This window comes from Macaca mulatta, chromosome 14 (genome assembly GCF_049350105.2).
Source record: "Macaca mulatta isolate MMU2019108-1 chromosome 14, T2T-MMU8v2.0, whole genome shotgun sequence".
NCBI classification, from domain to species: domain Eukaryota; kingdom Metazoa; phylum Chordata; class Mammalia; order Primates; family Cercopithecidae; genus Macaca; species Macaca mulatta.
The window spans coordinates 37,225,978-37,242,430 of record NC_133419.1 but is presented as its reverse complement, the minus strand read 5'-3'; the positions used below and the strand labels follow the sequence as shown (position 1 = coordinate 37,242,430).

At 33.7% G+C, this 16,453-nt stretch overlaps 1 protein-coding gene across 3 annotated transcripts in view; it reads right to left on the bottom strand.

The window, feature by feature from the left end:
• The window catches only part of KIF18A (kinesin family member 18A), an 85,118-nt gene that overhangs the window by 13,936 nt on the left and 54,729 nt on the right, over nt 1–16,453 (bottom strand). The window lies entirely within an intron of this gene.

Genomic DNA, 16,453 nt, shown 5'->3' with positions numbered 1-16,453 from the left:
TCCTTGGTCCAAAATTAAGAAACAAATTGTTTCATTAGAACTTATTACCCCACAATACTAGATTTAATATTTAATGCTTAACATTTAAAAACACAAACATCTGGCAAACACCTTTTATCAATGCCCCAAATAATGACATATGTAACAATACACGTGATCAACTTCAGTGTGATTATCTTATATTTTTCAATTAACGTTTTTCTACTTTACCTACTCTATTCTGGTGAACTTCATGGTGTCTGACATGGAATACCTTTGCTTGGAGTGTACTGTCAATGGAAGAAACTATAATGTGTATTTCCATTCATGTTGTCTAATCATGAAGTAAAATTCCCAGTTGATCTTTACTATACTATATAATACTAACTTAAAGAACATTCAAAGCAGAATAAGATAAGTGTTACGCATTTCAATAAAGCTATTCAAACTTTCAACCAAGTTAGAAAATACACTTAAAGCAATCAGCAACAGTACATGCACTATTCTTATTATATTAGTTGACAACATGTTCTGCTATGGCTAGGTTGACAATTACCCTCTAGGAAACAAAATTTAAAAACAGAAGAAAAATATGATCCCTGTTCTATTAAGGAATTTTACTTTTCTGAGAACTAGATAAATGAGATCCAGATCTTAAAATAATTTTCCACTCCCTTTAACATGACATTTGTCAAATTTTCCATTACCAGATATTTTTATACTAATGCTGCAGTGTAAAGACAGTTACTTTTCTCCACTGTGCTGCTACCACCAATTTGGTGGCTATTAATAGCTGGAAGATTAACTTCTTTTCCCATGAGAGGCAGCAGGGGTATAGAGGATAGAAAACTACATGGAGGGTAGAGGACTGAACTGGGAGTTAGGAGACTTGGATTCTATTTCTGGCTCCACCAACAGCTCACCGAGTGACCTTGGGCAACTCACTTAAGCAGTGTGGGCATTAATATCCCCTAGAAAAAAGAGGATATTACCTTTTTATATACGGATAGAATTATACAATAAGGGTTCAAAGAAAGGCTCTGGAAATGCAAATATGTTTCAACTGTTAATATTACATCTTTTACAGGGAAAGTTGTAATTTACTTTCCAATCATCAAAAACTAACTTACTGTTATCTCTAAAACATATATTTCAAACAATGCTTCACTTTCAGTTTATAAGATAGCCGGTTTATCAAGGCTGATGAATAATATAAACCACAGGTATTATTGAAACAGGTATGTATGTTATTTGCAAATGCAGACCTTATAATAACATTTTAAACTTTAAGACACAATGGAACATGAAATCTCAAGGGACAAGAATTATACAGAGTCATTATTTTTTTAAAGACATACTTAGAAGGTATAATCTCTGGGAGTGGCAACTGTGCAAATTCCCATGATGGTGGACCACATTTTCCCTACTGCTAGTAAAGAGTGATAAAAATCACAGTCTTCCGGTAGAACACTAAAGAAATAACCATGTGTCCTCTGGGATAATCTAAGCATACACCCGACATCAAATTTGGTATGATCAGACCGACTAACAATTTGTTAGTAAAAGGAATAGTGGTGTTACAATGATATATCTTTAGCTATAATCCTGCTCTCCTGGCAGAATATAAGCTGAAGGAATAGCATGGAGATGTGGTAGTTAATGTGGATTTACATACAAGTGTTTTACTGGGCCTAGAAGAAGAGATGCTACAGACACACAGCATGTATATGATATAAATCTAAAGAGTTCTTTTCATTCTCCTTAAGTTCAGATAAAATAAAAGGGCAGAAGGCAGATGGTCATTTCAGAACTACTTAGGCTGATTAGTTGCTTAGAATGCTTCAGGAGCTAACCAGAGCAAAAACAAAATTTAAAGATTTAAATAAAAATTTAAGTCAACCTTCTGTAACTATAAACATAAAAGGATAATGACCCCACTTAATGAAAGCTAAAAGAATAAACAACTAAATTTTACTTTGAATCCAAGTTTTAGAATATATAAATACAATTACATAATAAATAAATAATTATTATCCTTTAGCTAAGTTAGGTAATGAAGAACTTTATGTGGGTATGGCAACTGGAGAGGGCTGAGTTGGGGGATCAGAAAGTTTAATACGCTATAAGAGCTCTTGGATATGTTAGGTCTATGTCTATAAAAGAGATCTGCTGTACTTTTCCATTAGAGGAAAAGGGTGTACAGTAAATTTCCAGAAGAGCAGGCATGGGACAGTTGTAGTTTCCCCTGATTCAGCCCTGATTAGAAAACACTATCTAACAATATTCCATAATTCTTGTACTTATAGAGTAGAAGTGATAAGAAGGAACTTGGAGGCAGATTATAATTCCTTTAGAAAGGCCCCATAAAATGAGAAAATGAATCACAAAGTTGCAGGCTGTGCCTTGCAGAACAAGAGACCATATAGATGATGATAGTCAATAAAATACCCTAGCAATGTGGGTGCTACACAGAAGGGAATAGGAAATTAAAAATGCATTGTTATAAGGCACGCTCTTGCAAACTGGAATAGGGAAGACTGGCAGTCACTTGGAAAGACATCTCTCTAGGGTCTATTTAAGGAACTAGTTCAGTGTATCATATACTTACATATAAGAGGTAGTGGGTAGCAATGTATGTTATGGTTTCTGAGTAATTTTGCTATTTCCGCAACATCTCTTGGGACTTTAACTCCTCAACATATTGTAAGTGTGCTCCATTTCTATTACCTTGAATGATTATGACCCATGGGATTTATAAGTGAACAGGACTTTTTGAAATTTATGTCCAAATAATAACAAGAAGCATAATGTCAAAAAATTTAAAAGAAAAAAAAACTACTATTTTAAATCTAGGATCAACATATGTTTTATTTATGAAAAAAAAGTTGTAGTCAGCTATGGTACAAAAGCAACAATATAAGAGGAGTACACCTGCATAAAAAGAATCCACTGTTCATCCACCCAATTATTTATTAAGTACCTACCATACCATGCTAGGTACAGTGGTAAACAAGATAGTTAAGAATTTACATTTTTGAGGGGAGAAGGCAGATGAAATAAACAAATAAAATAAATTAGGATGATAATAAATTAACTGTAAAGACAATAAAACAGAGAAATGGAATAGACAGTGATGGGAGATAGAAAGGATGTTTTAACTATGATGGCTAGAATGACAATTCTAAGGATGGGATATGTGATCTGAGACCAATGGCTAAGGACCCAGTTCTATGAAGATCTGGGGAAAAAGGCAGAAAAAATAGCATGTGCAGAGATCCAATAGCAACAACGAATTTGTTGAGCTCGAGGAAAAGAGGCTAGTTTGATTGAAGTGCTGTGAGTTAGAGGGACAGGCGGAATGAGAAGAGGCTAGAGAGATCAAAAGGGGTAACTTATGTTAGGATTTATGGACAAGCCAAGGGTTTTGATTTATTTCAAGTGCAAAGGGAGATCTGTGGAGGGTGTCAGGAATGGATATAATGTGATCTGATTGATGTTTAGGAAAAAGATTGATTTGCTTGCTGTGTCAAGAATGGTCAAGAGAGAAAACAGAAAAATCAGTAACAAGGCTATTGCTATAGCTTAAGCAAGAAATGACAGCTTGGGTAAGAGTGGTAGGAGCAGTGATGGAGAGATGTGAGAAGGGTATTATAATATCTATGTATGTAATTAGCTGCCTTATAATAAAGAGTTCACAGAAAGTAGTATACATTAATTCTACATAAGTAAATTAAGAGAATTGACAGTGCTCCATAAAACCAGGAACCATTTATGCATGTCATTCCCTCAAATTTGACATTCTTTTTTGTGACATCCCCTTCCCCCTACTCCTACTTATCAAGCTTGGGGTTCTGTCCTCTCTTCAGGAGTTCTGATCCATGTAACTGTAGGAGTCTTGGAATCTGCATTTTTCCCTTTCTAGTTTGTACACTCATAGAGACTTGAGGCAGCAGAAACTCTTTGGGGTTTGAGGTTGTAATTTCTTATTCAGAGATGATGAGTGTTATTATTATGCTGACATAGGGGAAAGGAAAGAAAAGGAGTAAGGATAAGTAGGAAATGGTCCTAGAACAAGAGTAGCAGATAGAGACGGTACTGAAAATGAAGTTCAGCTCCTAGGAAGTTGTACCAAGGACAATTAATGGGTAAGATTTAAGTTGGTAGAATGATGTTAAAAACAGCATCTCTTTTTAGGTTAGATACCCTACTTCCTCTGCATATTCATCTCTAGATACTCCTAAACAATTAAAACAGGTTTATAGACCGTTCCAGGCATAGACACACTATGTTTTCAGATACAAGGCCTAACTGCTCCTCTTCTAATATTTTGTTAATATAGCATTCAATTCTTTCAAAAGGAGCCAATGCATTTTGATCCATGTTTAATGAACCTTGCAAATGCAAAATACAAACTTGTAATTGAATGAGTTTTGATCAAAGAATATACATATTAGAATCTTTTCTTTTTGATAGGGACGGAATTTAAAAAGACAATGGCTGCTTGAAGAGTTTCTCACTAGAAACAGTACTTGGTTGGCACACTTGAGAAATATCCATAGTACAAGAAGGCATTTGAAGGTTAACTGCAAAAGACAATTTTAACCCAAGTGATAACCTGAATAGAGGCATCTAGCTCCCATTCAGATTCCCTTTAAAATGATCACATCATTTAAAAAAGGGTAAACTTGACCTAATGTTGGTAATGGGAAAAAATTATCATCTGAGTGCCAGAACATCAGAGGACTTTCTGAAGAATATTGTATAGCTCAGACTCCTAAAGGAAGGCATGGAGGAGAATAACTTAAAGTAGTCCCTATCCTTTACCCTTCAGTGCTATCCCAAGGAGTTAAGTAAAAGACACTGGCAGATGTCAGTAAAGGCCCTTAAATTAGAACCAGGGATGATGGGGTAGGTGGGAGTTGGGGAGAATGAGCGAGATACAGCTATGCAATATAGTAAAATGGTAACATCTGAACACTAAAAGTAGTGCTAAGAGGCTCTAAAATTCAGTCCTGGCTCAGCTGTTTCAGTGCAGGAAAAAAAAAGACTAGAAAGTACCCAATGTTATCAGGCTTGTTCCCATCACTGGTGGCTATACCACACATGGATGAGATACACACATGGATGAAATCTGCCCAAAGGGGCAGACATGCAGCTGAGATTACCTGTGGCTCTGGTTCCTTCTCTACATTCCACGGGCTGTTGGATTAGTGGACAGGAATATATTTTTTCCCCTTAATTTTACAGGAAAAAGCATAATTATAATAAGCAAACAGAAAACTCACTGGACCTATAAAAAGAATCTATAAAGAAATGACAGAACTGGCATACAAACTCAGACTTTTTGCTAATCCAGATGCCAAGTTCTTCACCACCACACAATGCTGAGCCCCTACCATAGAAGTTAATTAAATCACTTAAGCAATGACTAAATAACTAAATGAACATGAACATCCACAATTACACTGATATTTAAAACTATATTTTATAGATTATTTGATGATACGAAAAAATGTTCATTAATGAGGTAGTATACAGTATGATCCCAATTTTGACAAAACAAAACAAAAACAAATCAAAGCACACAAACCTCCTGAGCAAAAAAGGGGGGAAAAGTAATAGAAAACAGAGAAGGAAATATAACCCAATTCATCAAAATGTTAACACAGGTTTATAGCTCACTGGGAAAATAATGAATTATTTTATTTTCCTTTTTATACATTTGATTATTTTATATAATAAATATAATCCTGCTCTGTAAAATAATAAATGACCAAAAAAAGGGGGAATAATGTTTGGGGTAGTAGATAGGAAGCCAATAAAAAATCAGCTCTTTCAAACTTCTGAAGATCTCAGGAACTGAAGGCATGAGGTTGTCTCTGAAAGCACAGGGTGGAGTTAAAACAGGAGAATTCTTGGAAGTCTGTATAAGGAAGTTGGATTCCCAGATCTCCCTTACCCCATAACCATCACCTACAATGCCAGGTAACTGCTCCTTTGTTATCCCATTAAAAGACATGAAGTTTTACTCTCTGGACAGGTTGCAGACTGGGGCCAACATGCACAGCTGACACTAGGTGCATTAAATAATTTCTTAATAATAAATTTATGCTGATTTCTCTCTCACTTTTCTATAATACTGGTAGCCAGGCCCATATACCCCCTAAATGGGAAATTAAAAAGTTCTTTGTAAATGGAACATAAAAATAAAAAAGACTGACATTTGTAGGTTCCCCCAGATTGACTAGTTTTCTGGAGATAGCTATAAAGCAGAGCTTTGTTTAATAAGTCCAACTCTAGTTTTTGTAATACTCATTAATAGTTTAGGAAACATTTTAAAATATTTATATGATGCTTTAAGGCATCCTATAAAAAACTGAAAATGTCCGTTTCAGGATAAAGTGGTGAGTGTTCTATTCATCTGTTCCTGTATTATGGCTAGAGATTCCCGCTTCAAAAAGTTTGTTTACTGTAAGTCCAAAGACAGACTTAAAAAGGAAGTTAGACAAAAACATTTTGTTGAGACTGCCAAGTTTTAGAAGCCTCTCAAAAGACTTTTAAGTATTAAAAACACTTTTAAAATTAACTGTAAATGCATGCACTGAAATCATGGATTAGATGGAGAAGAAATACAAATATTTTCATCATTAATAATCCAGATTCTAAAACAATCTGTTACAACGTAAGTATATTAACATTGTGTACTTGTACAGCATTATAGAGTATTAAATTTGCTATTAATAAAACCACAGCTAAAAATAAAAACAAAAACAGTGAAATCATAATGAAAACATAATTAATTGGCATGACAAACTAAATTACATTTGCTAAGTGGTTATAAAAATTATAAATAAATATTTGGTGAGTGGTTAAGTGGTTAAAAAAGTAAACAAAATTTGGATATTCATCTGCCATTCACTATCTCTCAAACGTGTAGGATTTTAAGATATATAATTGATGAATGGTAGTGTAATAAAAGCAATAAATTGGGCATTTTGATTTTGACAGTAAAACATAGGAGAATCTGATGAAGTACATAAGAAAGACTTGAAAAATGTTTGATAAATTGACTGCCTATACCTCAAGAGAAACATGTACAAATGTATTTATTGGTGGTATTGCTCTTTAAGCTACTTAAGTCTACCTATAAGCACAATCTAGTCTACTTCAGTATTTGCATCTTTCAAATATTTCAATTCTCCAGGAAGTCTATCTCACAGATTTGGCTGAGGACTGTGAAATATTTCCAGTAGAAAGCAGAAAAAAAAGGCGGGGGGGCGGGGGGAAGAGATTGCTTCATGTCTGTTTTCCTAAAATTAGTTTTAAAAAATGGCAGTATATTCTTACTTCTAATAGATGTTTTTAATAATGTTTTATTTAATTATAAAATATTTCCTTAAGTAGGCCCTAAAATTAAATGTTACACATATTAACATATGTATAAATATAATGTGAAATTATATACTTTATATATATATTATATAACATACACATGTCACTTCTTATCTGATCCTACTAAAATACATTAGCAAAACCAGAGAAGAAATAAGGTGGTGGTGTTGCAAGTGAGCTAATTCTTCAGCTCTCATGATTAGAAGTTACAACATCTAAACACTAATGAATCAAGAAACAGCAGTATAGCATACTGTTTAGAAATATTGTAAATACTGTCTGGGTACAGTGGCTCATGCCTATAATCCCAGCACTTTGGGAGGCTGAGGTGGGGTGGATCACTTGAGGTCGGGAGTTCAAGACCAGCCTGGTCAACGTGGTGAAACCCCTTCTCTACTAAAAATACAAAAAAATTAGCCGGGCATGGTGGCGGGCACCTGTAATCCCAGCTACTTGGGAGGTTGAGGGAGGAGAATCACTTGAACCTGGGATGCGGAGGTTGCCGCGAGCTGAGGTCATGCCATTGCAGTCCAGCCTGGGCAACAAGAGCAAAACTTTGTCTCAAAAAAAAAAAAAAAAAAAAAAAGAAATATTGTAAATACTGTAAGTTTGTTATATATAATCATCCAGCATATATTCCAATAAAAAAAGATAAATCCCCAGTAATTTTATATCTTCCTAACAATAGTTTTAAGAAATGTTGGAAATGTCCTTAAAACAGTTGTCAATGACAAGTCAAATCCAAATAATTTTAAACCAAATGTTTGGTTTTAGTCCATCACTACTATAAGAAAAAAAGGAATAAACTTACACACAAATGCTTCCTAGTAGCAAAAACTGAAAGGCTCAAGTAAGATAAGGCCTTTACTTACTTTAACTATGACATTTCTATGTCATGGGAATTATATAGTTTAACAATCTATATCTATTTTTCACTGAATCTGTACTTTAAAAGAGTGGTTCTAACCACTGGCCACCAGGAAAGTTACAATGGGGATCATCTTATACACACAAATGGAATTTAGTACTAGATGGTTTTAGTGTTTATTTAAACTTCATTATTTTATAATTCATTGCTCACAGCAAGAAAATGACATGTTCAGAGTCATGATAGCAATTATATTTGTTGTTGCCAGAGTTGGAGTCATGTTTCTTATTTTCCAGGTAGAAGTCAGGTAAAAAGTAATGCAAGTAATACACAGTAATAACACATATAATTAACATAATGGATATTTAAAAAAATAAAACTTTCTTCGCAGACTCAAAAATATGAATAGGAGGCAACATACTACTTCATTGCTCCCAAAATGAAATGCTATCGCCTATTATTACTGAAAAGAGAAAGTAAGCAAATAAAATCTGAATATCTTCATAACTTAAAATTGGGTTACATCAAAATCAAAACCAACCATGAATAAGAGAGAAAAAGATACATGTAGCACATTTGGCAAAGGATTTAGAGCTTGTGTATGTGTGTGTATGTATGTCTATGTACATATGTGTATATAGCTTGGCTAGTCTGTCTCTGAGAGAAATAATTCTTACAAAATAAAACAGATAAGAGCAAAATAAGGCAAAGGAAGAGGTAGTTAATTCAGAACAACTTACAATTAGACAAAAAGCACATGAAAAACTGTTCACCTTCACCTTCATTACCCACTTACAATGGTAGACTACAGTTTTAATAGTTCTGGGGGTGGGGAATCTGACAATGCATATCAAATGCTTTTAAAATATACATACTGTTTGATTAAGCTATTCTTCTTCTAGGGGCTTAGCCTAAGGAAATAATTAGGCAAGTTGCAAAATAAATATACATGCACAGACATTTAGTGGGGTGTTGCTTATAACAATAAAGTGGAAACAAACTAAATGTTAATTAGCAGGAGATTAGGTAAATATAATATGCAGTTACTAAAAATGACTTAAATTCATATTTGTTGATAGGAAAATGTGTCTACAGCAAGTGGTTCAGTGAACAAGAGGCTGGTTATCAACTATATGTATAATAGATTCCATTGTTTTTGTTTTAAAAAAGCAAACCACAAATGTATGCTTAGAAAAAAAGTCCAGTAGGCTATTAAAACTAAATACTAATGTAAGTTAATAAAGTATATCTTGTTTCTTTTGGCTTGACTTTTTTCCAAATTAAAATAAACAAATATTTATTGCTAAGACAGTAATAAGGTTAAAACACTAGTGAAAGGAATAAAAAACTTAAAAGCCATGGGAATACAAAGAAATATATGCAGGCAAAGGAAAGATGATCCATTAAAAGGATGGTTTAATAAAGAAGGAAGTATCTGAATTGGATTCTCATTGTGAAGAAAGATTTAGGCCAAGAAGTGCGATGGAGGTAGAGAAAGCAGCATTTGAAATTGATGGAAAAGCCTGGAAATTGCAGAGGCCAGAAACAGAAATCATGTTAACAGAAGGTTGGCATACCAGGTGCTGGACCAAAGTATGCCTATAGCTTGACACTGGACTTGGAAAGCCTTTGAAGACCCTTCTGAGAGGTCTACACTTTATTAGGAAGATCACTTTGTTGGCAATGTGAAGTGTAGACTGCAGTGGAGAGACAAGAGAAATTAAAACTAGTTTAGATGTCACTACATTATTCCTTTCTTATGGCAATTTTTCTAAAAATATTTTAAGATAAATTAAGAAACATCTTTTTTCTGTCTTTGTTTTAAGTAAATCTCTAAAACACAACTACTAAATGGCAATTCATGTGGTTTCTTAAGTAGAGGGGGCTTTACATTTATTTTGCAGGTTTTTGAAATACTTCACAGATGGTTCCTTTACATAAAATAAAGAGGCTAGATAATTTATCACTAATGCGCTAAAAATCCCTCTCTTAAAAATGGGCAGGACTTTTGGGGTCATCTTTTGATGTGCCATATCATGTGTTCTGAATGATTTTACCCAGAGGAACTAATTTATCAAAAGTTTAAGACTGCAAACGTTAAAAGATTTACGGAGCTGTATGTTATTGTAAAGGAAGATTGCAGTATTTAGCAAACATGAGTCATAGCCTGCAAAGTAGGGTTCATGACAGGGAGACATTGATGAATGCGATTAGATCTAATTGAGGTTTGGTACAAAACGATGGCAAGGATTCTTCTTTTGCAAGCAAGCACTCCTGTTAATATGTACGTGAGGAGAAATTCTGGGAAACTATGCTAAATCAAAATTAGTTGGCAAAGTTCTAAAGTGAAATCAAATATTAATGTATGCATTTCAATAAACACTTCTAGGCTACAAACGATTGATACAATTAGTGTACTCATCATAAATCTGGATTCTTTTTAACAGCCTTATGACTCATGGAATTCATAGTTGCAAATGATACAGGTAAATGAATTTTTACTATTTATAAGATATGTAAACTTCTAAGATAAAGTACCATTAAATTAACCAAACTAATATAAGGTACCACTAAATTAATCAAACTAATAAACATTTTATAATACACTTACGAGACATTATCATGGTTAGGGATGTATAATACTTCCCTACGTATTAGTTCCCTAATATGTAGGGAACTATTATCCTAATACATAGAGAACTATTATAGTCCTTTAAATTAATCCAGCAGTTTGAATAATAAATCAACCTGTAACCTTTTGATATTTCTCTGTGGGAAATAGCAGATACCATGTTTCTCTCTCAGTCTCATTTTCCCAGTATTTATACTTACCAAAGATGGAAAAGGGACAATACAAAGAACCTTTTAGTTCACAGTAATATTTGCAGCTATAGATGAATAACTAAATACTGTCTTATGTACATGGGGACAATGAGTCAAACAAAACGTATTTAGGTCTACAAGCATGATTTCCATTGTTTCATGATTAAATTTTGTTGCCAAATGGAAAAATATGGAAGATTTGGTTTATTAACATTTTCTGCTTTATATTTGTTATATGAGAAATTAGTATAGAGATTTCCTGTTCAAATGAAATTTCCTTGGATTCAAGTAATTTTAGGGGAAACTTAAGCTTATGTGTGAACTCCATATTCAATGAGAATATCGGTACTATATGAGACTGGTTCTCCTAGTATCTTTTATTGTACTTTAAGATAAAATCACCGACATTGGGTGCAAAATTTTAAAAAAGGAAAGGTTACAGACAGAAATATTACCAAATGTGAGTTTCCAGATGGATAATGAGGAAATCTTGACTTTTCATTTAATGTCAGAAATTTTATCAGTTCCATAAATAAATCGTGCTGTCAGCACCCCCGTCTTGCACTACACTCAGTGAGTGTGCTATCTGTTTTCCAGACCCCAAAATAGGTACATATTTTACTCTTAGTCAATACACTTGTTTGGAGGTAAAGATTTCAAGTCAAATAAATATCTATCCAAAAATCAAGTCCAGTTATTAGAAAATAATTAAAATTCATAAAATGTACAAAATTAGCTTCTTCCTGCATAAGAATTTAGGCTTATTAATTTAAGAAAAGTAACAAGTAGTCTATGTCACAAAAATACAAAATATTGTATCTAACAATCTCTTCAAATTTATAAAACACTTATGAAGAAAACTCTGAAACTTTGCTGAGGAACATACAAAAAGATATGAATATAGAGAGACAAACTATTCTAGAGTAAGAAGATTTGATATTGGAAATATATGAAGTCAATTTATGAATTAAAAAAATTTCATTTCCTTGAAACTGGAAATTATTCTGATATTCATTTCCTAGACAAAGCAAAGAATATTTTTCAGACAAAGAATAATGAAGAAGGGCTAGCATACTGTATAAAAAAATACTCTGAAGTATACATATTAAAATAATAGCTACTGGCCCTAAGACAGACAAACAGGTGAAACAATAGAGTAGAAATCGAGTAAACAGAATTATATATGACTACTTATTGTACAAAAAACACAGTTGCTGTAAGGATGCATTGCCAATATATCTATATAAGAATGTTAGTCTCCTTGGAAAAAATAAATTTAGATTCTTGCCTATCATTTAACATCAACACAAATTAGGAGAAAGTGGAAAGGAAAATTTAAAAACTTATGAATGGAAAGGCCTTTTGAGGAAAGATCCCGAAGGCATTGAGAGAGAGAAAAAAGCTATTTTAATACATAAATGTTTTAACTTTCAGCATTAAAAAGGAAACCTCAAACAAAAGCAAGAATAAGTGGTAAAACTTGAAGGGTATAGTTATACTACGTATATTACAGGAAAAAAGTCAATATCCCTTAGTGATTTCATCCTGTCCTATGGCTTTAAATATCATCTAAATGTTAACAACTCTCAAAAATTTATATTTTAGCTTAGACTTCTCTCTTGAACTTCAGATTCTTAACTGCCTACATGAGGTCTCCACTTGGATGTATCTTAGACAAATTTAACATGCCTAGAACAGAACTCCTAATTTTCTACAACCTCCACCCTGTATACCTACTCCATCTGAAGTCTTCCTTATCTCTCTGAAGGTGACTCAATTCTTTTAGATGCTAAGTTCAAAAATTTTAGATTCAATCTTAGGTATTTCTTTCTCTCCTATTCCAAATCTAATTTTCTTCGAAATCTTGCTGGCTCTACCTTCAAAACATTTTAGAATCTGACCACTTCTCACCAGCTCCGTTGCTATTATCCTGGTCTGAATCATCACCATTTTTTGCTTGGGTTATTCTAGTAGCCTCCTCATGTTTCAGCCCTTGCCATAGTATAATCTATTCTCACCACAGCAGTCAGAGAGATTATTTAAGACCACAATTGAGATATGTTACATTTCTGCTCAGACCATGTCATGGCTCCTTGTTTTATTCAGAGTAAAAGACTAATTAAGTCCTTTATAGTAACCTAGGAGGCCCTATGTGATCTGCATTCCTTCCCTTTATCTCTCTGATCTCCTCACTACTTTCATTCTCTTTTTCTTTGTACCAGTTATGTATCCTCACCAGCCTTTGAATATGTCAGGCAAATTCCTATGTTAGAGATTTTGCACTGTGATTGTGTCCCTCTACCTAAAAAAGTTTCTTCTCCCAGATATTCATACAGCTAATCCTGTGAACTCCTTCAAGTTTAATCAGTGAGATCCTCCCTGACCATGCTATTGAAAATAGCAATCTCTCTCCTCCCTGGCCACACTCCTGAACTCCCTTTATTTCTTTCTCATAGCATGTAGTACCTTCTAGCATTCTGTTTAATTTATTCACTATATTATTGTCTTTCTCTACTAGAAGTGAGCTCCTTGAGGGTGGTGGAGTTTGTTTCATACTTTGATCCCTATCATCAGACAAGTGCCTGAAATACTGCTATAAGTTAAACACTGTTGAATGAATAAAAAAAAAACCCTACATTTAAGATCTTGTAAAAAAGTAACCATTGTTGAAAAAGATGACTATATCAGAAAAATGTACAAAGGATGGCTGGGCAATTCACAGAAAAAAGAGTCTTCAATTAAAAAAAACACACTCAACTATATTAGTAATGAAAATGGAAAAAAGATAGTATTTATGACTATTGGCAAAGTATCAAGAAGCATTGCCATTACTTTCAATGATGAAAACCACAATTACTTCTGCCCCAACCTAAAAATTAGCAAAGACAGAAGTGGGAGAGAGTGTCCAAGATTAAAAAAGACTGCAGAGGCCTGAACCTTGTTTGGATCTTAATTCAAACAAATCATAGAAACAATTTATGAGACAATGGGGGAAATTTGGACACATTAGATATTTGATGACATTTTTCTTTTATACATACTTGATGTAAATGGAAGAAATGATGTGCCGTCTGAGATCTACTTTAAAATAATCTAGTGTAAGAGCTGGGATGGAGGAAAGCAGATGGGTTTTCAAGATTAGACATGAGCTGATAAGTTTTAAAGTTAGGTGTGTTGGACATATGGTACTGATAGTATTCTTTGTGCTTATATACATGTTTGTAATTGATTTACTAAAAGCAGAAATTAAAAATATTTTAACACCAAAAGCTGGTGAGGCTAAAACAAAAAAAAGCTCATTCATTTATACTGCTGGATGGGGGTTAAAATCACCTAAAGGAGGGGAGTTACTTGACAATATATATTGCAAATTTTGCATAATGTTTGCATAATTTATCTTGAGCCAGAAATTTTACTTCTAAAGAATTTATTGTAGGGATAATCAGATATGAGTACAAAGATAAATATACATATTCGCTTACTAAAAAATTCCTTGCAATAATAGTGAAAATTTATTAAACAACCCAAATGCCCAACAATAGAGTATAGCCTACATTCATTATAGTTAATCTCATCAGATTTTTTTTTTTTTTTTGAGATAGAGTCTTGCTTTGTTGCTTAGGCTGGAGTGCCGTGGTGCAATCTCAGCTTACTGCAGCCTCAACTTCCCAAGCTCAAGTGAACCTCCTAGTTCAGCCTCCCAAGTAGCTAGGATTACAGGCATGGGCCACCATGCCTGGCTAAGTTTTGCATTTTTTGTAGAGACAGGGTTTCGCCATGTTGCTCAGGCTGGTCTTGAACTCCTGGCTCAAGCAATCAGCCTGCCTCAGTCTCCCAAAATACTGGGATTGCAGGTATAAGCCACTGTGCCTGCCCCAGATTCTTAAAAGCACTGCATGTGTGTGTATTTAAGTAAAAAGAATATAGTTAATCTAGTAAATACTTTTAAAGGTCCCTAAGGCACTTGAACTCACTTATAAACACCGTTCCTATTATTCCCCCTTGTTGTATTCATCATGTATACAACACACATAATTCATGAAATGGAAAATACATAATAAATAAATAGTTCATCTCTAAAATAATTTGAATGAAATAGTAAAGTAACAAGCCAAGGACAAAACTTTATAAAAACAAAACCCACCTTCTAATATGTTTTCAAGAGAAAATACGTAATTATAAAATGTAACATGGCTTCAAGTCTTTCCTTCAAAAATACTATGAGAAGGAATTAAGAGTCAAGTAAATTCTTTTGTTTTATTGTTGACAAGTATAGTCTATGCAATTATACTGTATGTGAAATACAGATTTTTAAATAAGGAATAATGAGCATCATATAGCAGGTGGTCAGTATTTCTCGATCTTGGTGTTAAAATCCTATTTCCTTTCTAACATCTTGAGTACATTATAAAAAAAGAATTACGCCCAAAAGGTATAAGAGAATCTGAAAAAAACTTAAGTTTTGCTCTCCAGAGATCGCAACTAGGTCAGGTCACATGCTTTATTAAATGAAAAAGAATATATATGTGTACATACAATATATATGTTTTGAGATAATCTATCCAACTTTCCCTATTATCTTAATGTAAAGGTATAATATAGGGAACTTCTGCTAATAATAAAGATGGAGATAATTCCGACCAACCTTTCTTTTGAAAGCAACCAAAAGTCTGGACAAAAGATAAAAAACATCTGTTTGAAGGCACTGGATTATTAATAAGATGGTGAAAAACTATAGGTGAGTATCAGGAGGAAGTTGGAGGCTCAGGAAAGTAACTTCTGCAATTTCAGCTAATTTCCCCTTGAGGTTGTTTGCTTATGCTGGAAGAGCTGGCAGAAAAACATAGCAACAGTGTTAAGAACTTTGTGGGAATAGAGTGCTGGAATTGGAAATTAGGATCTTTGTAAATCTTCCTTGCTTTGAGTTGGGACTCTGAACAGCTATACTGCAGAGGGCAAATCAGAAATAGGCAGGCCCTCAGGAAACTACAGTTTAGTATCAAATTATCTCAGTCTCTGAAATAGGACTCAGGTGATTTTGAATTGCTAATGCTACCTGGAGTCTGAAAGAAGGAATTGTAAATATTCTCTGAGATTTTTAATATTGTGATCAGATGCATCAAAATATTCTGCAAACAATTTTGCAAATACCTGACTGGCACACAAAAAATTTGCGTGCATATGAGGAATTAAGACCACATGCAAGAAAATCAGTCTAAACAGACCCAGTGGTTACACTTTGGAATTCTTAGACACAGACTTTAAATTATAGTTGTCTCTCAGTATCTGTGAGGGATAGGTTGCATGATCATTCTAGAATTCATGGATGCTCACATTCTTTACATAAAAAATAATACAGCATTTGCACACAACCTATACAATCCTACCATA